Source organism: Phascolarctos cinereus, unplaced genomic scaffold (assembly GCF_003287225.1).
Source record: "Phascolarctos cinereus isolate Bilbo 61053 unplaced genomic scaffold, phaCin_HiC Scaffold_726;HRSCAF=1367, whole genome shotgun sequence".
In the NCBI taxonomy this organism is placed as follows: Eukaryota; Metazoa; Chordata; class Mammalia; order Diprotodontia; family Phascolarctidae; genus Phascolarctos; species Phascolarctos cinereus.
Window position 1 is genome coordinate 279,552,594 of NW_027556098.1, and position 20,416 is coordinate 279,573,009.

Here is a 20,416-nt window from a genome sequence, read left to right on the forward strand (position 1 = left end):
CTTAATCCATTTGGACCCATGGGGTTTTTTCCTTTGGTAAGTCCTTTAGTGTGAGTTCTATTTCTTTCTTCTGAAATTTGGTTATTTAGTATATCTATTTGTTCTATTAATTTGGGTATTTTATGTTTTTGAACCATTCCTCTGTTTCTTTTTTCTTTTCAGTTGTTAGGATATAACTGCACATAGTAGGTTATGATAGTCCTTTTTTCTTTCTTCTGGTTTTGTGGTGATAACACCTTGTTCAATTTCTATTTTGTTCATGTGATTTTCCTCCTTTTTAATTGTGTTGGTTAAAGTTTTTACTTTATTAGTCATTTAAAATAATTAACTTTTACTTTTGTTTATAATTTCTATAAAATTTTTAGTTTCTAGATAACATATTTTTCTTATAATTTTCAGTATCTCTTCATTCTTTGTTTTCATTTTGTTATTTTGAAATCCATATTCATTTCATTATTTCTCTTTTTCTGTTTTATTATATTTTTAGCAATTTATTTCGCTCCTGATGACACAGCTCCAAATTTTTTCATAATTATTATTTTCTTTCACAGAATTATTAATTATTTATATGATTTGTGCTTTGACCTGCTCCTAATTTGGGATTTCACTGTTGTCTACATTTGGGTCTGTGTGTTTATTTATGTTCTTTGAATTGATTACTATTTTTTACCTTTTTTTACATCATGGTTCATAAAGTACATATTTATGATTGCTGCCTTTTTTTGCAATGTCTCCATTATAAGCCATGGTCAAGGGGAAGCTAGGTTGTACAGTGGATAGAGCACCAGCTCTGGAGTCAGGAGATCCAGAGTTAAAATCTGGTCTCAGATACTTATCAGCTGTGTGACCTGGGCCAATCATTTAACCACAATGGCCTTTCAAAAAATAATAATATGCATGGCCAGTTTTTAAAGTTCCATAGAGTACTGAGAATTATGTATATTTTTAGCACTTTTATTTAAAAAATTCCATTTATTTTAACATTAAAATCTCTAGTAATTTGTTCACTGATTTCATTTTCCTTTTTGTTTTACTTTCTTGTAGGTATGACCAAAAGTGAGGAAGGGACTTGAAATTCTCTTACTATTATCATATTAGTGTCTATTCCTTCTTTTAATCCAATCATTTTTTTTCCTTTAAATATTTAGGTACTAAGGCATTTAGAGCATATAAATGTAATGTCAATATTACTGTGTTTTCTCTGATTCCTTTCAGCTCATTGTAATTTCTTCATCTACATCTTTTTAAGTCGTAAAGTTTTGTTTTTGCTTTATCTAATAGTATGAATGGCAGTGCCTGATTTTTGAATTCATATGGTACATAGGGAATTGTGTTAAAATCATTCATTTTTATTCTGTGTATGACTTTGTTTCATTTTTTAGTTGCAATTCTTGTAAGCAATAGATTGTGTGAGGTTTTTTTCTCTCCTTATCTAGTTGTTAACTCATTTTATTGATGTATTTAAACTGTTTCGCGTTTAAAGTTGTATTAGTTTGACATATTTTGCTCCATACATCTTTAATGTTTTAATTATGTTTTTTTTATTCTTCTTCCTCTCTAAATGGTACTTTGTCTATTCAGCTATTTTTGTTTAGTTTACTTTGAGCCAAGCCTACTCCCACATCAGCCCTTCTCCTTGCCCTTTAGCCCCGCTTATTCTGTTTGTCTCTTATTTCCCTACTTATGAAGTTTTACTTAAAATTTTAATTCATTTTTATGCTCCTATTTACCTAGCTATTTAACTCTTCGTTTCCCCTCTTAATTAAGTCGTTAATGAAAATCATCCTTCCTCGCTCCCCTTTTTAATTTTTGTTAGTTTTTTTAATTTTCTGCACCTTTTTTCTAACAAAAAGATTTCTTTCCCTTGTTCTCTTCTACATTAATGTCCTTTCCTTTCTATCTATGTAGCCTTTTATTACTAGATTCAGAGTCCTTATGCTTATTTATCCCTTTGTGAGATTCCACTTATAAAATAGCACAATGCTTTCAATTCTATTCATTGACATAATTTCATCTTTTTGTAAACTAATAGTCACTTAGTAGTGCTATATATCTGTGAATTATAGAATAACAATCAAAGAACAAAAATGTCAGGTACTCAAAGGCCAATGGAAAGACATTATTTCAATAATATAGGATGTTACAAAATGTAGTATAGGAGATATCACCAAGCCTATTAACGTAGTGTTTGGGGAATTCTAGATAAGCATCATGAGTTCTACAGTTTTTATTTTTCTGTTTAGACTAGACTTGTAATTTCATTTGTATTGGGAACTCTCAATGAGGAAACTTTTTTCTTTTTTATTAATTTATTTTGATTTATCAACAATCACTTCTATAAGCTTTTGAGTTTTAAATTTTTCTCCCTCTGTGTCCCCACCTCCCTCCCCCAGATGATGCAATCTGATATAGGCTATACATATACATTCCTATTGAACATAAAGGAAACTTTTACTGCCAGTGCAACTGGACCTTATTTTGCAAACCGTAGTATTCGAGTTATCTGAAGCACAGAGCATTATTAAAAGAATTAAAGGAAAATTTCCAATGCATTTGGAGGATCCTCTTTGGAGTAGTTATAAAAAGGCACAGGAAAGAAGAATATCTTATAAGAAGACAAACAAAAGCATGTCTTGGACACAGAAAAGGTCACAGCTTCAAAGAAATATTGAAATGTTTAAAAATAGCATGAAATGAATAGCCACTTAATGCCTTGTTGTTGTCTTATGTTACAGATGGATAATGTATAAATTAACATTTATTGAAAACTGACTTGTTTGTAGATTTAAGAATGGGTTAAGAGGAAAGGCTAAAGTTTGAGAAATTAGTTTAAAAGAGTATATGTGTGAGGTAAAACAAGATTAGGCAACATTTTAGAAATAGCAATATCAAAAGACAAAAAGAGAGAGAGAGAGAGAATGGTGATTGATATCATTGGGAAGGTAAAGGAAACCTGATTAAAGTTTTAAGTTAGTGGTAATTTGAAGAATAATGATACCATTGATAGAGAAAATTGAGAGAAATTTTATTTTGTTTTATTTCTAGGGGTGAATGGGGTGATGCTAGCTTTGTTTTTGAACCTTTTGACTTTAAAGTGACAACAAGATACAGAAATGGAAATTCTCAGCAGGTAAATGATATTCTGGGTTTGGAGTTAATTAAGAAGGAAACAGAGGTAGAAAGAGAAAAACTTTGAAAATATAAGTTTGTTTGATTTGGTTTGATTTTAAAAGGAGATTCGGAGATCACAGACTTTTGTGTCAGATGAGTGGCACATGAGTAGCTCATTCAGGGAGGGAATGGATATGATGTAATTAATTTAATTCCAGAATTTGAGTCATTGCCATGGGTTATATACTGTTGAGGAAACTGAAGTTCACAGGTACTAAGTGAAGAGGAGTGATTTGAACCAAGGATCTCTAATCCCAAATCCACTGCACTGTATTGCTTCTACAACATAAGCCCTGTACTCTCACTCCCTAGTTTTGTTTTTTATGGGTGGACTGGATTTATTTTTTGCTTCACCATAAAAGACTCATAGACTTGGGGAACTGAAGTTTTCAAAAGCCATTTGTGCTTCAACAGATCCTGTATAATTTCTTTCTCTTCTCAAGAGTGATGAGATCAAGCTGGAATGAAGACCATGTTGGGGAGGGAGAGAACAGAGATGCCTTCATGACAAGAAACAGATGAGATATGGTTAAATGGCAGGTGTGTTTTGTCTCTTGCATTCTTTCCCTGCAGGAGATCAAATGACCATAATATGGATCCCCATAAATATGGATCTATGGACGATTCAGTCTAGGTGACAGTGACCCACAGGAGCTGAGAAATTTCTTCATGAAAGAGTATAGAGTAGTTTCAATCCTTGAAAAGATTTCAGCTTTAATTTTCAAGCATAACTAAGACTTTTTAGGAAGCCAAATGGGTAAATCATTAAAATGTTATATAATAATGTGTCTCAGAAACAAGGGGACAGATCTACTCAGTGAAAAGTCAGGGCTGGACTCCAGTTTCATATGGTGGTGCAGACCCCACAGCAACTGTTTTTATTACCAGAATAAGGATAGATGAAGACCTGGTCACTACACAGAATGTATCAATGTCAGCTCATGATTCTCCCACAATCTACTGTTGAGAAGTCACATGATGAAGTAGAAAGTACTAGGTTTGGAATCAGAAAATGTAAGCTCAAGCCTTAGTTCTGCTACTTAAAGCTGTGTGACCCTATATAAGTTACCACCTCTCTGGCACTCACTCTATTTCCTCATCTTTCTTTGTTTCCTTTCAACTCTAAAAATCATCCCATTCTAAAGTTGAGAAATTCCATAGAATGGTTACTAAACTAACATTTTGAAATTTTACTGTTCTTCATGTTCTGTCCCTGTGCCTTTACACTAGCTGGCTGTCCCCCATGCTCATTTCTCTTTACCTGCTCTTCTTAAAATCCCTTGTTGCCTTTATGATGGAGCTCATATACTACTTTCAACATGAGCATCTTCCTGATTCCCACAGTTTCTAGTGGCTTCTCTCCTCAAATTACCTTATACACATACATACACACATATACACACATATACACACATATGCATATATGCAAATATTATTTATACCACATTATACCATTATATAAGTATTACTATAATATTATGCAGTATATGTAATATAATTATTTATGTAACATGTATCCCCAGATAGAATATAATTTCCTTTAGGTTAGGGAATATTTCATTTTATCTTTGCCTCCTCATTATCTACATAGTACCTGACACATAATAGGAACTTACTAAATGTTGATTATTTTGTCTTCTAGATATGATTTTCAACTACTTGATATTAATAAAAATAATTGTAGAATCTTATTCACTTTATAGACTTGATTTTGCCATTTCTCATCTCTGGTTTCTCACACATAGCAGGCATTTAATAAAAATTTACTGAATGAATAAATGAATGAAGTTTCATTCCAGAACGACCATTACCTAGCTTGTGAACCTAGGCAAATCATTTAATCTCCCCAGGTTGCAGTTTCTTCATGTACGAAACAAAAACTAGGTAAAGTTCTGACTCTTAACATTTTATTATTCTCTGTTCTAACTAAGGAAAGGTCACACTGCACTTACTGGTAATACATTATGGAAAGACATAAAACATAATGAAATAAGCACTAGATTTAGACTCAGGAGACCTGTGTTCAAATTTCGGTTCTGACATTTTCTATCTGTGTACCCATAGGTTTTCTCAATTTCAATTTACTATGATGTAAAATCAGAATTATATTAATGGTTCATTTTTATTTTTATCTATTTATTTTTAATTCATGGAATAAAACAAGCATTTCCATAACATAGTATTAAAAAAAGATGATTTCACATAAAACTGTGAATCTATTATGTACAACTTGCTATTCCTTTTAAATATATAATAAGGTAATCATGTAAATTTCTTTTTTTCTTTTTGCCCTTTTTTCTTCCTTCCCCCCTGCCCTAGAGATAGTTACCATTAGAAATATAAACATACTTACATACGTATATATATATATATGTGTGTGTGTGTGTGTATATATATATATATGTGTATGTGTATATATATATATATGTATTATATATATATGCACATAGAGATAGAGAGAGATACCTATAAATGTGTATATACATATACATATGTATAATTAATCTATACATACTTCTATTTATCAGTTCTTTCTCTGGATATAGATAGCATCTTTCTTCATATGTTCTTTATACTTAATTTGGGCATTTATAATATTCAAAATGTCTTATTCACTCAGAGTTGTTATTAAAATAATATTGCTGTTACTATATACAATGTTCTCTTGGTTCTGCTCATTTCATTCTTTATTATTTCATGCAAGTCTTTCCATGTTTTTCTAAGATTATTGTGCTCATTATTTCTTATAGCACAGGAATATTTCACCACAATCATATAGTACAACTTGTTCAGCCCTTCCCCAATTGATAGGTATCCCTGCAATTTCCAGTTCATTGCCACAACAAAGAAAGCTGATGTAAACATTTTAGAATTGCCTATGTCAGAGCTAGTTCTGTAGATTTCCCTTTTCCACTGTGGTTCAATTTCAGAATGGTGCCAATTATTACAGATATCAGAAAGGATGCTATCTCATGTTATGGCCTCTCCCCCACCACATCACCAATTATGCAGGCTACCAATGATCTGTCCTTCCCATTGTTACCTTTTTTCCCCTTATGCTTCAAAATCTCCTCCCCAAGTCCATTCTAATCCACTCCCCCAGGAGGTAGTTACCCTCAGAGTATTGACTTTACCTGCATACCTCCTCTGTAGGACAAGTAGAATTTTCAAACACCAGATGCCCCAGACCATGCACTGTCTGAGTCACCATCTCCCTTCATACACCATCTCTCTTCACCCATAACAGCATTCATCAGTGGAATCTCTTCCCACTACCAGACCATGTCTTCCTTCCATTTCCCATCTTTTCAATCCTTCTCCCCTCCTCCTCATTCATTCTCCCATAGGATCTTCTCTTTCTGAGACCACAGGAGTAATTTCCCCCTCATTGCTAGCCTTTGATTTAATCCTGACATATCACACACTTCTTTATCTCTCTGTTATATTTCCCCCCTTTCATGTACTCTCCCATGTTGTACCATAGTCCCACCAAAACAACAACAACAACAACAACAACACAAAACAATTAACAAGTCACCTGTAGGCAATGTGTAGTCAAGTCTTGTCCATGTTTCAGGCCTATCTCTTCACTGTTACCTCCACCAGAGTCTGCCTTTTTTCTGTCTCCTTATATGGAATTAAAAGGCTCTTACTGTTCTCTCTGCTGTAACTCTGTTGCTGTTGTCCTTGGCAGCTACGTTTGTTCATTCCTCTGACATTTCTGTTGTTTGGAGTATCCAAGAAGCAAAGAATATCCTCAGTTCTGGTTTTATTTCTAAAAATGTTTCGATGCCTCTACTCTTATTTTAAAAAATTATAAGTAAGCCCAGAACTACAGGGTAAGTTGCCTGTACTGTATCCTGAGGTACATAGCTCTTCAGATACATTTTGAACTATGTTGTTCATTCCTACATTTTATGGTGGGTGCAGAATAGTCTTGCCTTGTTTGAATTTCCTTTACTTTATATTTGAAGGTCTTTCTTCTGATTGCTTAAAGAATTTATTGTTTCTGAATTTAATTGTTATATTTAACCAGCATCATCTTGGATTTTGTAGACTGGGGTTTTTGTTGTTGTTTTATTTTTTTTATCTTCTTGTACAGATAATCTATGAATTTGATTAATTATATTTTGTTTCTATATATTCTATGTATAGAATATACATCTTCTATTGTTTCCTGAATTATGTTGTTGAAGGTGGTTTTACTTACTTTTTGTCATCCTGTAACTTGTTTTCTGAGAGACCTATGACCCTTTGGCTGTCTCTGTGCATCCTGTCTCTAAGATCAGTATATTTACTTTCTTTTAAAAATTTTTTTTGTTTCTCTTCTTCTAGATTGTCCCTTACTTCAATATATTTGCCTTCCTACTCTATTGTTCCTCTTTTGTTTCTTTGGTGAGACTTGCCGTGGCTGATTCCAGTTTCCTATTCTCCCCATTATTTTTGTTGTACAAGTGATCAGTTCTGCTCTCATAATTCTCATTTCTTTTTTGACTACTCAGAGAATTTTGTGGTTCCATGTTCTCACCTTCCACAGGGTCTCATCAAGTGTTTTTTCATTTTCCTTTGTTTTGCAATATTTATTCATAGATACCTGAACATATTTGCTAGATCTGAAGGCCATATTACCATCCATTGTTGATTGTTTCTCTATTGATTGATCCACTTATATTCAAGGTCTTTGAGTTTTCTTGTTTCTGAGATCTTTCATAATTTCAGCCTTTTTGGATACATCAAGGGGGCAGAGCCAAGATGGCAGAGTAAAAGCAGTGACTTGCTTGAGCTCTCCCCTAAACCTCTCCAAATACCTATAAAAAAATGGCTCTAAACAAATTTTAAAGCAGCAAAACCCACAAAAAGACAGAGTGAAAGAAATTTACAGCACAAGGCAGCTTGGATGGTTGATTGGAAAGGTATATCATATCATACTGAGTGGGGAGAGGAGCGCAGTTCAGCGTAGGCACACAGGCAAAACAGGTCCCTGTGACCCTAGAGCAGGCCTCAGAGGACTGAATTGAGGACAGCTGTGGCAGTTTCCAGATTCTCAACCCACGAACATCAAAGACAACTTAGAAGGTCAGTGGGAAAAGTCTGTATCTATGGTGAGAGAGAGAAGCATGGCAGCCCCAGTCCCCAAGTTTTGCCCCCAGGCAACAGCTGCTTCCTGAGTTTCTAGCCAACAGACTGAGAGGAAATCCAGTGGCTTATAAGAGGGGGATTGCAGGGATCTCTCTGCTGGTTCAGGATTCTCTTGCTTTGCCCATGCTTGGATCTGGGTCACTGTTCTGGGTGGTGGTCCTGGGGCAAGGAGGAGTGATGGCATGGTGGAGCTTGTAGTGGTGGTGGAGAGAGAAAATCCTCCTCACATTTCCAAGGCAGAAAAGAGTGCTTGTGGTCATTCATAAGCAAGAACACAGGTCAGGAAAAGAGTAAACATTTCACCCCTTTTCATACCACCTTGGAAGAACTGAAAATTTACAGATCCCTACAACTATCTCTGAAAAGAGATGCACAAAACCCCTTGGGGCAGTACATTCTCCACACTGGAAGCAGACCCTTACCTTAAGAAAGAATTTAAAACTCAAGTAATTAGCTAGGATCATGAATAAACAAAGGATCAAAAAAATCAGACCATAGAATCTTTCTTTCATAACAAAGGAAGATCAAAACATACAAACAGAAGACAACAAAGTCAAAGCTCCTACATCCAAAGCCTCCAAGAAAAATATGAATTGGTCCCAGGCCATGGAAGAGCTCCAAAAGGATTTTGAGAAGCAAGTAAGAGAAGTAGAGGAAAAGCTGGGAAGAGAAATGAGAGCGATGCAAGAAGATCATGAAAAACAAGTCAACAGCTTACTAAAGGAGACCCCAACAAATACTGAAGAAAATAACACCTTAAAAACTAGCCTAACCCAAATGGCAAAAGAGGTCCAAAAGGGCCAATGAGAATAAGAATGTCCTAAAAAGAAAAATTGGCCAAATAGAAAATGAAGTCCAAAGGCTTACTGAAGAAAATACTTCCTTAAAAATTAGAATGGAGCAATTGGAAGCTAGTGACTTTGTAAGAAATCAAAACACTGTAAAACAAATAAAAAAGAATGAAAAAATAGAAAACCATGTGAAATATCTCATTGGAAAAACAACTGACCTGGAAAATAGATCCAGGAGAGAGAATTTAAAAAATTATTGCACTGTAATTTTAGCCTTTTTTTCCCCAATTTTCCCATTTTGTTCAGTTTCTGAGTCTGTCTCCTCTGATCTAGATCTGAAAGCTTCCCTGCCTCCTCTCACACTAGTTAATCCATGGTTTACAAGCCTAAATCTCTGTCCCAAGTAACTTTTGGGTACACAGAACTGACCCTAGCTGTATTCGGTGCTCTTTCCCTCAGGATTACTTGTACTACACATTCTTCTCCTGTCTCCCAACTTGGTATCTTGTCTTATTCCCTCTGTTCCTCAGTTTTCTGCTCCAGCACCCACAGCCCACAGCTTTGCACTGGTAATACTAGTAGACTGTGGCACATGGCACTAGCTGCTGCTATGGCACATGGAAACTGCTGCAACCTAGAGTAGGGATCATGATACTGGAAAGGGAGGTGTGCCTGGATATGGAGTTTTATTGCAAGTTTCTGTGTTGGGTCCTGTGCTACTATTGTCTTATTTTTGGTAGCATGAGAGGTGAGGAAGGGCTGATGAGTGAGCTCAGGGTCATTTTTTTAACCTTTTTTGTAGTCCTAGGTGTCCTAGACCATGAAGACAACTAAAGTTGCTTTATTTTGGTGCACAATCAAAATTCCTGCTTTAGAGAGATTTGAGAGTTGTGAGGATTTGAGGAACTATCTAGTCCTCTATCTTGTCACTTACACAACCTAGAAGCCCTCAGGGGAATAGTTTGACCCTATTTAGCTTCTAGTGATCTCTTGCTATTAGAATCCCTAAAGGTCAACTCTAAAGATATTTGTGTGAGCTGCTTGGAAATAATTCAGTCAGCAAATATTTACTGAATATCTGCTTTAGGTTAGGCACTTCTCAAAGCATATTGAGATATGCACCCCTCCTTCAATTTCAGAATCATGGGATCCAGAGGATGAGTCAAGGAATAACCAAATGAGAAGATACTTCAGAATACAAGACTATAAGTGCATGAAGGAAGGTGGGAAAATTGACTATGGACTACAGTGCATGGCATGTCTTTTAGAGAAGAAGTGATGTTTGAAGTGATGCACGAAAAGTACTTGAGAGGTATTCTAGATGTAGAGAATGGCACAAGTAACACTGAATATAGGAATATGAAAGGTTTCATAAATACGCAGCCCGTAGTCAGCTCTGGCTAGACTGGAAAACCGGCAGCTCTTTCAAAATGTTTCATCTGTTTATCTGTGAAAATGATGATAATGATAATGTTGATGGGTATGATAGCTGCCTTATATATATACACACACACACACACACACACACACACACACACATATGTGTGTGTGTGTGTGTATAAAATTTCCTTATGCAAACAGAAAAAAATAACTGGGGCCAATAGACCAGCCTCTTGTGTGACAATCCTATTTGTGAGTTTTTATGAATACAGAGTATCAGCCAACCCCTGAAGCAGAGTCCTCAAGTGATGAATAGGGTCACAGATTAAGAATATAAGCAGAATGAACAAGAACTGCTTCCTGATCATGTAGGAGTCTTTCTAGCCACAATCATCCACTATGACAGTTATTTTTCAGTGTTTATTCAGTGTGGGAATTCCTTTTACGGTGATCACACCCATCACTTAAGTCAGTAAGAGGGTAAGTAATTAGTCCAGGATCATACAGTTAATGTGGAGGCAAAAAAAAAATGAACCCAAATCTTCCTAATTTCAAATCTAACACACGATCCATTATGTCATGCCAATACCTCTTTTAAGATGTCTCCTAAGATGAATGGACTATGTTGTATTGAACCACAGGAGCATAGGACCTTAGATCCTATTTAGTTCAACCTTCTACTTTTATAGATGGGAAAACTCAGGAACAGAGTTTAAGTGAATTACTCAGTATCACATAGGTAGTTAGTGTCAATGTAGGATTTTATCCCTTGGACTCCTGTCTCCAAATCTAGCACCTTTCCATGTTGCCTCTTGAAAGGTGCGTGGTCTTCTTTCCAAAGGGGATATCACAGAACAAAGAAACCCAAGTTATTGGACATTTCATAGATGTTCAAATACAGAATCCAAAAATTAAAGGAAAATTGCCAAAGTTACTTAGCTACATGATAGGAGAGCCAGACAATATAATATGGTGGAAATATACTGGACCTGGCATGAGAAGGCCAGAATTAGAGTCTTAGCTATAGGACTTATTGGCTGTGTGAAGGTAAATATATGTTGATGGTTATGTATATATATAACTATACATAACACATAAGTACACATACGCATACACGCATGTATGGTATATGAACACATATCTACATAGGTGTGTAAATCTACACATTTTATTTATAACATAGATACACGTGTGTGTGTGTGTGTGTGTGTGTGTGTGTATGTGTGTGTAGTCATTGCCTCAAATTACATGCTGAAATCATAATAGCAGAAACCTTTGACAGACTTCCCAGGCCAATTTGCCACTTGCCATATTTTTTTAAAAAATCCCAATTCTTTAATGATTAGTAGGAGACTGGGCCTGGATGAAAATATGTTTCTCATTATTTTAATCCAATGTCAAGGAATTTAAGAGTCACAAGCCTCCTGGCCAAGGTAGACAACACGAGATGAACATGAATATCAGATGTTGGATAAGGGTTCCAGTTCTGTCCCTGGGTAGGTGTAACAACATGGTCTAAAATCACTAACAGAAGACATAATTGGAATCATGAGCCAGAAACATTTTACATGGCAGAAGAACCAAGTATTTTTGTTCGAATATATTTTTCAGCCTGGCCTATTTAATAAAATCCATCTTCTAATACTTTGAAACTTCTTGGAGAGTGGTATTAAAACTTATTACTAAAGACCTCCAAGGTAGGGATTCCACAGAATTTCTACAATCTCTTTCAATATCATGCCTCTGTCATAGTCTTACCCAGAACCCTCCCTGAATACCTAGAGTCTCCTTACCCTAGAACCTTGCAGACACCTTCTTGTGTTGTGTCCATTTTTGAAAGGGCCTAGCCAGCTAACCTTCATTCCCCTTCTGGCTGTGCTGTTTTTGTTTTTGTTTTGTTTTGGTTTGTTTGTTTGTTTTTTGAGAAGATTATATTTCAGTTTGCACTCAGAATTCATCAATTCCCTCTCGGGAGGTAGATAGCAATTTTTTTTCATCAGGAATCCTTTGCAATTGTCTTGGTTCAATTACTATTTTGCCCTCTGCATCTAATAGGTTCTCCTTTATAATTTCTTGTAATTTCTAGGTTCTTTATGTGATCATGGCTCTCAGATAGTTCAGTAATTCTCAAATTATCTCTCCTCCATCTATTTTCCAAATCACTTGTTTTTTTTTAAGATATTTCACATATTCTTTTTATTTTTCATTTTTTGACTTTGTTTTATTGTTTCTTGATGTCTCATGAATTCATTAGTTTCTACTTGCCCAATTCTAATTTTTTTAGGGAATTATTTTTTTCAATGGGATTTTTTATCTCTTTATCCATCTGACGAATTCTGTTTTTTAAGGAGTTCTTTTCTTCAGTTAATTTTTATGCCCCTTCTACCATTAGGCCATTTTTTAAAGATTTTACTATTTTCTTCAGTATTTTTATGTCTCTTTTACAATGCTATTAATTCTTTTTTTAAAATAATTTTCTTGCCTTACTCTCATGCCTTTTCCTAATTTTCCTCTACCACTTTTATCTCTCTTTTTTAAAATTCTTCCAGGAATTCTTGTTGGCCTTTTGTCCAATTTGCATTCTTCCACTGAGGCTTTCAATGTAGCTATTTTCACTTTGTTGTTCTCTGTGGCACAAGCTTTGGTCTTCCCTATCACCATAGTAACTTTTTAAGGTCAAATTCTTTTTTTGTTTACTCATTTTTCTTGGCTATTATTCTTGACTTTGAACTTTATGTTAAAGACAGGCTCTGCTTACCTGGGAGTGGGGAGGTACACTCCCAAGCTTCAGACTTTTTTTTTCTGGTGTTTTCAGAGCTATTTCTGTGAGTCTGCAATTTTTCAGTGCTTTCAAGGTGGTGTGATACCAGGAAGAGGTATAATCCCTGCTCTCCTGGTCTATTTTCTGGTCTTTCCTCAGGAAGGGCACCACTGCCCTGAAGAGCTAAGCACTCCCATTGGTACTAGAACATCACTCCCCTGTAGCTACAAGCACCAATGCTTCTCTCTGGCTTCCAGTTGTGAGCAGGACCCTTGCTGCTTTGTCACTGTGCACAAACACACCTGTCTTCTGGAATAGCAACCTAGAACTTCATATGGGCAATAAAGTTGTAAATTAGTTCCAGTTGCACCAAGTAACAGCAAAAGGTCCCCTCTAACCTCTTTCTGATCAGTTGTGGAACCACTTTACCATCTTTTGGTTGACAGCCTCTGAAACTGCTGCTGCTGCTGCTTTCATAGCTACCTCTAAGGTCCATGGCTGATGCTGCTACTAAATGTGCTCCAGACTTACCCCTACCCTTACCAGACTTACCAGTGACAGAGGTGTTGCTGATCTCTCATGCCAAACTCTAACCTTCTTAGTTGTCTTAGGCTTGAAAGAGGTCTCACCCCAACCTTCTGTTGGCTCTACTACTCCAAAATTTAATTTGATTTCTCAAGTTGATTTCTTTCATTAGAATGCAGGCTTCTTCAGGTTGAGGACTGTCTTTCTTTTTGCTTTTACTTTTACCCCCCACTACTTAGCACAGTTCTTGACAGTTAATAAACATTTACCAAATGCTGGTGACTTATCTACCTACCTTGGTGAAACATCCTCATAATTAAGAAATTTGTTTTTCTAGTGAAAATAAACTCCTTATTTTAGAACTTCATTATTAATATGTTATTATTCCAGATGGGTAGAGGACCATAATGGGTCACTGCAGTCCACTTAAGGATCCTTAATAGATTTTTTAAATTATTGATAAAAACCCTACTTAGCCTATTATTTCCTACACTACACAAATCCAGTTTTGTTTTCTATCTTAAGCAATGGAATAAAAAGATAGAAAGAAGAAGAAGATAGTTGTTCCTAGAAGGGTAGATAAATCAACTTGAAGGTGAGTTTCACATTTTTATGTGAGTTAGCTTTAAAATACAGGCCTCCAAGCAAACAGGATGTTTAATTAATGTATCCTTTACTATACCCTCCTCCCCCCCCTCAGAAATTTTGGAATCATATCTCTTAGAGATAGAATAGCCCTTAAAGATCATTTAGTCTACCTCTTTTATGCATGAAGAAACTGAGATCCAAGACAGTTAAATGACTTACCTATAGTTTCACAGGTAGTTAAATGTCAGAACTAAAGTAAAAACAGGTGCCTTGATTCCAAATGTAGTGTTAATTGCATTAACCATACCATATAAATGTTATCATTTATGTGGGAAAGCAAACATAAACACACACATACACACACACACACACACACACAAACACAAACACACACACACAGAAATACAAACTAGAGCTCACAGAGTTTTAGTGGATTTGCCATGCTTACACAGGAAGCTGGCTGAATAGCTAGAATTTGGTCCTTCATCTTCTAATTCTAAATCAATCCAAAAAAAGTTATTCTGTGCCCACTATATGCAATACACTATGCTAAGTGCTAGATACGCTTAAACACCCTAAAGGACTTGTGATTTCATTGATTTGAAAAATTTCTCCAATGATGAGTTTGCAGTCCATTTGTGCCTTCCTCTGCTGTGTAAGTTGTTTATTTCATCTTATAAATTCACTAGAAAGGGTCCAATCAACATACTGGAAGCCTTCTTTCATTTCTCCTAATTGCTTCGAAAGTACCAAGTGAGCACTCTAACTACCTTTTATCACTCAAGACATAATCAGCCTGTCTTTTCTTCTTGTTATTTAATTCCTAGATCATATCTTTTGTTGTTTTCTTTGGAATTCCTCATTGGTTACATGTAGCAGGCTAGTTGTACCTATCATATACTTTTCCGTTGACCTCTGTGACATATTAATTGTTAATTATTTAGAGACCTATTCCAAGTAAACTATTATGAGATCAGCTACTGCTTTATTTTTATTTTCATATGTCAAGCACCAGTTACACCTGGACTGCGGCTTTTGTCAGGTTGCTTTTCCGATGTTTTACTTAAATATTCCTGGCCCATGAGGGACTTGCATTCTAAGAGAAATGTCATATGTACAGTGGTAAGCAAATCTGAAATATATGCAATTTAGTACAAAGTTATTTGATGAGGGAGATAGTGATAATCAGGAATTGGGATATCAGGAATTCAGGATGCTTTTCATTATAACACACTGCTAATCTCTCTCATTTTCTCTCTCTCTCTCTCTCTCTCTCTCTCTCTCTCTCTCTCTCTCTCTCTCTCTCTCTCTCTCTCTCTCCCTCCCTCCCTCCCTCCTGAAATTCCATAGAAATTGTCTGTACTTCCCTTATGGAGCTGTTCACATTCTTCTGAGATCACGGAATATTAGAACTGAAAGGAAACTTAAACAGGAAGTCAAACCTCTTCATCTACAAATGAGCAAACTGAGTTATGATTAAAAAATATGTGCTTTTACCAGCCATCTGTGCCACACTCAGAAGCTATGCATCCTTGGGCAATTCATTTGACTTCATTGAGCCTCAGTTTTCCTAGCTGTAAAATGGGGATAGTAACATTTATACCACTCAACCTCACTGGGCTCTTCTGAAGATTCAATGAGATAATGTGAATAAAGAGCTTCGTTAACCTTGTAATAACAAATCAATGGTAGCTGTTATTCTTCTTGTAATTATCTTATCTAAGTTGCCTTATTCATTATGGTTTATAAACTTCTTGAAAACAAAGAACTTGTCTTACCTTCATATTCCTACAGTCCTACAACATAAGCTTTCACAAAATTTAAATTGTTGTTTATGAAAACATTGGTCTACACATCATCCTACTTTGTTCACTAGTGAGAAAAAGATCCACACATTTTCCTACCTCATGTTCTAGTGAGTCCTTCTCTTTATACCCATTCAGCTATTAAAGTGTTTATTTTTTTTGGTGAGGCAATTGGGGTTAAGTGACTTGCCCAGAGTCATATAGCTAGTGAGTGTTATATGTCTGAGGCCAGATTTGAACTTGGGTCCTCTTGACTCCAGGGGCAGTGCTCTATCCACTGCACCACCTTGTTGCCCCTGAGTCCTTCTCTTTTCAACCAACCTCCTGAATTCTAGTATCTGTCATCTCACCTCTCATATGAATTCTTCTACTCTCTGCCTAGCCTTTGTCTAGAACATGGGAAATGTCACATTTTGATATTCTGCTCTGGCCTACCCTACCATCAACCACCACTGATCCTATCCATTTATCTTTTATGGCCTGAAAGTACAGTCTTCTACTTTTTGTGGAGGAATTAATGCTCTGATTCAATGTTCCAGTTCCTCGACCTTCAGGGCAGAAAGCCTTGTTAAATGTTACTTCCCCTTCCTTGTGATTTACTTTTACTGAATGGTTTATTCTTTGTTATTGTGTATTTAATGCTATATATGCACCCAGAGACTTTGGCAATGGGTGTGCTTTTATAAGACTAAAAATTAAGTGAATAAATTATAAATGAATGTATCATTTCCTGTATATGTGCCCAGAGACTTGAGGGAATGACTACATTTTCTGAACTAGACTATAAATAAATAAGCATTCTAAAATTTGGGTGTAGAATGCATTATGCAAACTACTTCCTTTACGGCATTTCACATTTTAAAACTGTCACTTTCAGCTTCCAACAAAGACAACAGGAGAAGTTTGTAAGGACTGGGATGAAAATGGCCAGAGTGTTTCCATTACCCACCCTCTTTGCTTCTGCAAAATGGATTCCCAGTGCCATATTTGCTGGTTGTTACCACTCAGACAAATGAAGAGGCCTTCAGAATGTCAATGCCACAAACACAGTATGAGAATTACTGGCCTAGCCTTTGTATATGACCCTGTGACTTTTCAGTGCAATCTCTAATGGCATTGGCCAGAGGGCCCCTTTATCTTTCCAGGGGCTCCTAAGGAAGAAAAAAAGGTGATAACCAGAGGCAGTGACAAACTAGTTCACTCCTTGGGTCAAAGCTCAACAGCGTGCTTGGACAGACTGAGAATTAATATCCTCCAGATTCCATTGTTGTGACAAAGATGGTAACAAGAACAGGCACAGCATAAATGGGTCCTTGTAAGAGTGACAGAAACCAGAATGGGGAGCAGTGGAGATGTCTTACCTGTTCTCATTACTAGCTGAAGATAGTAACATGGGCACCCTCCGGAGCCTCTGCTATTTCTGAGACATAATCCTACATTTCTTTTCATTCTTTCCACCACTTTATGCCTATGTTAAAACAAGTTTGGGTAAGTTTCAGATTACTCAGCCTACACATTTTTTAAGAGTCTGTGATCCTAGCTGACCTCTTTCTGATGTAATTGTTAGGTCTGATGTGACCCCTTTGTGATGCGATGAAAAATAATAGAAAGTAATAGAAAAAGGTAAACATGATACTGTAAAGTTAAAGAAAAAAACTCAATCATAGAGTTATGAAAGAGATTTTTAAAAATATGAAATTCTGTTTCACCCCCCCCATTATTTCACATGATCCTGCTACTTCAAAAAAAAAAAACTTCCACAAAACTCCCTAAGGTTTTTGCTGCATCTCTCATAAATGATTCCCTTTGATAGAAACCCAGTACAACTTCTCCATTTTTTCCTGACTTATAGAGGCAATGATTCCATTGCACAGCATTGAAACTCTTGACAGCTCGCTGGGTGAGGAAAATGAGGAGGGGGATTATCTAAAAGAGAAGGGGGAAGGGAAGACATTCAAAGTCAGACCCAAGATGACAAGAGAAATAGGGTAGCAGCTGTACAAAACGTTACTTGATCTCTGCCAGAGCTGCAGGATGTAGGGGTGAATGACAACTTCTAATTAAAATTGGTGACTGATTATCATGTAAGAAATGACATAATTTGTCTAAGACCTGGAGTGGGAGATGATTCACTTTTATTTGTAGAAAATGCTAATCTGAAGTTGTGCATTTTTAGAAGAACATCTGTGGTAATTTTTTGATTGGATCCACGTAGTGATTAAATCCGTTTTTTATTTTGTGACTGAAACTTTTAAATTGTCTCTTTGCCTGGTGCCGACTCTGTTTTCATAAACAAAGCTAAAGGAAAAAAAAAATAAAAGATCTCATCATTTACTGGCAAAATGTTAAGTGTTATACAGTAAAAAACTTTGAATTATAATGGTGGTGAAAATTGGATATGTAGATCATTGCCATGAGTTCACAGGTCTCCATCAAGCCAGTCTGGGTATTATTTTTCAAAGCCATATGATCTCTTTAGTAGCCATACATGCATGTAAAACTGATTCATAGTCCCTTGTCTGGGTCAAATGCACACAACTGTCATCAAAACACATGTTCCCAGATGTTTTTAACTTTTTGTGAGATTGAAAATTTGATAGCATTGGATTTTTTTATCCCTTAATAAATCTCATTCACACTTAAGAGAACTATTTCCTGATTTAGACCTATAAAGAAAGAAATAAAGTGCTACAAAGGAAAGCACTGGCCTGCAAATAACTTGACTGGTCTCTTAAGGTTGATAAAATTTTCAGAGTTAGTTATAATATCCAATGCACTATAGTCAATACCTTCATAAATGACAAAGAAGAAAACACATACAGCAATACAATGATATTGAACATGCAAAGATTTCTATGGTGCACAGAAGAATCAGATGGGGAAAAAAAAACATTTGGTTCACCTGTTTTCTCATTGTTCATCTCCAAGATTGGCTTTGTATAAGTTAGTTGTATAGAATTTGAGTTGAAGTGAGATTCACTTTGTTCTTTTGGCATAGGCCCAAGAAAATTGCTAGGCAAGAAGTATGAGAGTGGCTTTTCCTACTTTTAGATTGGGAAAGTGTGGTATGATTATGAAGTGAACATTTTTTTATTAGTAATTAACATTGTTAGCATTATATCATAGTTGATTCAGCTTTGGTGGCTTAGATTCAATTTTAAGGTCTCTATTTGAATAATTAAATAGACCTGTAGACCCAGGAAAGTCTCAAGACTCCTTCACATTCACAAAAAAGAAAAAGAAAAGAAAAGAAAAATTTAAAAAAATCTTCTGCCAGTGATAGAGGCAGGCCAAACTTTAGACCTGCTGTCTTGGAGCAAATATTCCATTGAGATCAGTGGACAGTAATTCATATACCCTAAATCCCCTGTTAGGAATTTCCACAGTTTTTTGTTTTGTTTTGTTTTGTTTTTTAATGTTGGCCCTTCTCTTGTAACAGCTCAATAAGTGTGTGAGTTAAATCAAGGGATTTACTTTTGCAGCAGGGTAAGAATGCTTCTGATACTGAGTTTCCTTACCATATGACCTGTGTATTAAAGATCCCTAAACACTCAAGCAAATAATGGACTGATAGAGGGTAATGGAAAATTAATAGAAAAAATGCAGACTGGCTTCCATTTAATTCCCTTTAAAACAAGTATGATGATACCTCTGAGGGTTAAGGAATAAGGAATTTCTCAGTTAATGGAATTTGTTAAGCCTGGTTTTCAGAAATTTGAAATATAAGGGTCCTCTCAAATTTATAATTCCCTTTACTTGGATTCAATATCTATCAAAGGCCTGCTACATTCTAGCTTAGCTTCTCAAGGAGAATTTTTCCTGTTTCTACTGTTAGTACTATGATATGAGTAAGGCTAGGGAAATGTAAACTAAAGTTAACTTCCCTCATTCTCTCACGACCAATTCATTTGTCAGTTCATTTGCCAATGTCTACCAATATTTACCTCCACATCTATCATATCTGAGCCCTTCTCTGCACTAATAATAATCACTGTCCTAATTCAGACACTCATTACCCTTCTCTTATACTGTTGTATTAGCCTCCTAAATCAGGTCCCTACCTCCAGTATTTCCCTTCACCATTCTCTCCTTCATTCCAATACTTGGATAGATCTGTGAGTTTATTGATGTGGGTATCCCCTCCAGTGTTACACACTGAACTTCATTCATACTTTCTCATCATAAGTGACTTTGGTTTATGTCCTCCAGCAAATTCTCAATAGAATGTAGCATACTACCAAAATAGTCCTGAATAT

General features: G+C 35.8%; 1 long non-coding RNA gene across 1 annotated transcript in view; it reads right to left on the reverse strand.

The window, feature by feature from the left end:
- The window catches only part of LOC144454458 (uncharacterized), a 51,989-nt gene extending 34,283 nt beyond the window's left edge, over positions 1–17,706 (reverse strand). Inside the window, exon 1 of the long non-coding RNA XR_013482848.1 lies at positions 17,522–17,706. This is a non-coding gene — a long non-coding RNA (uncharacterized LOC144454458). The remainder of the gene's footprint in view (positions 1–17,521) is intronic.
- Between the last annotated feature and the right edge of the window lie 2,710 nt (positions 17,707–20,416).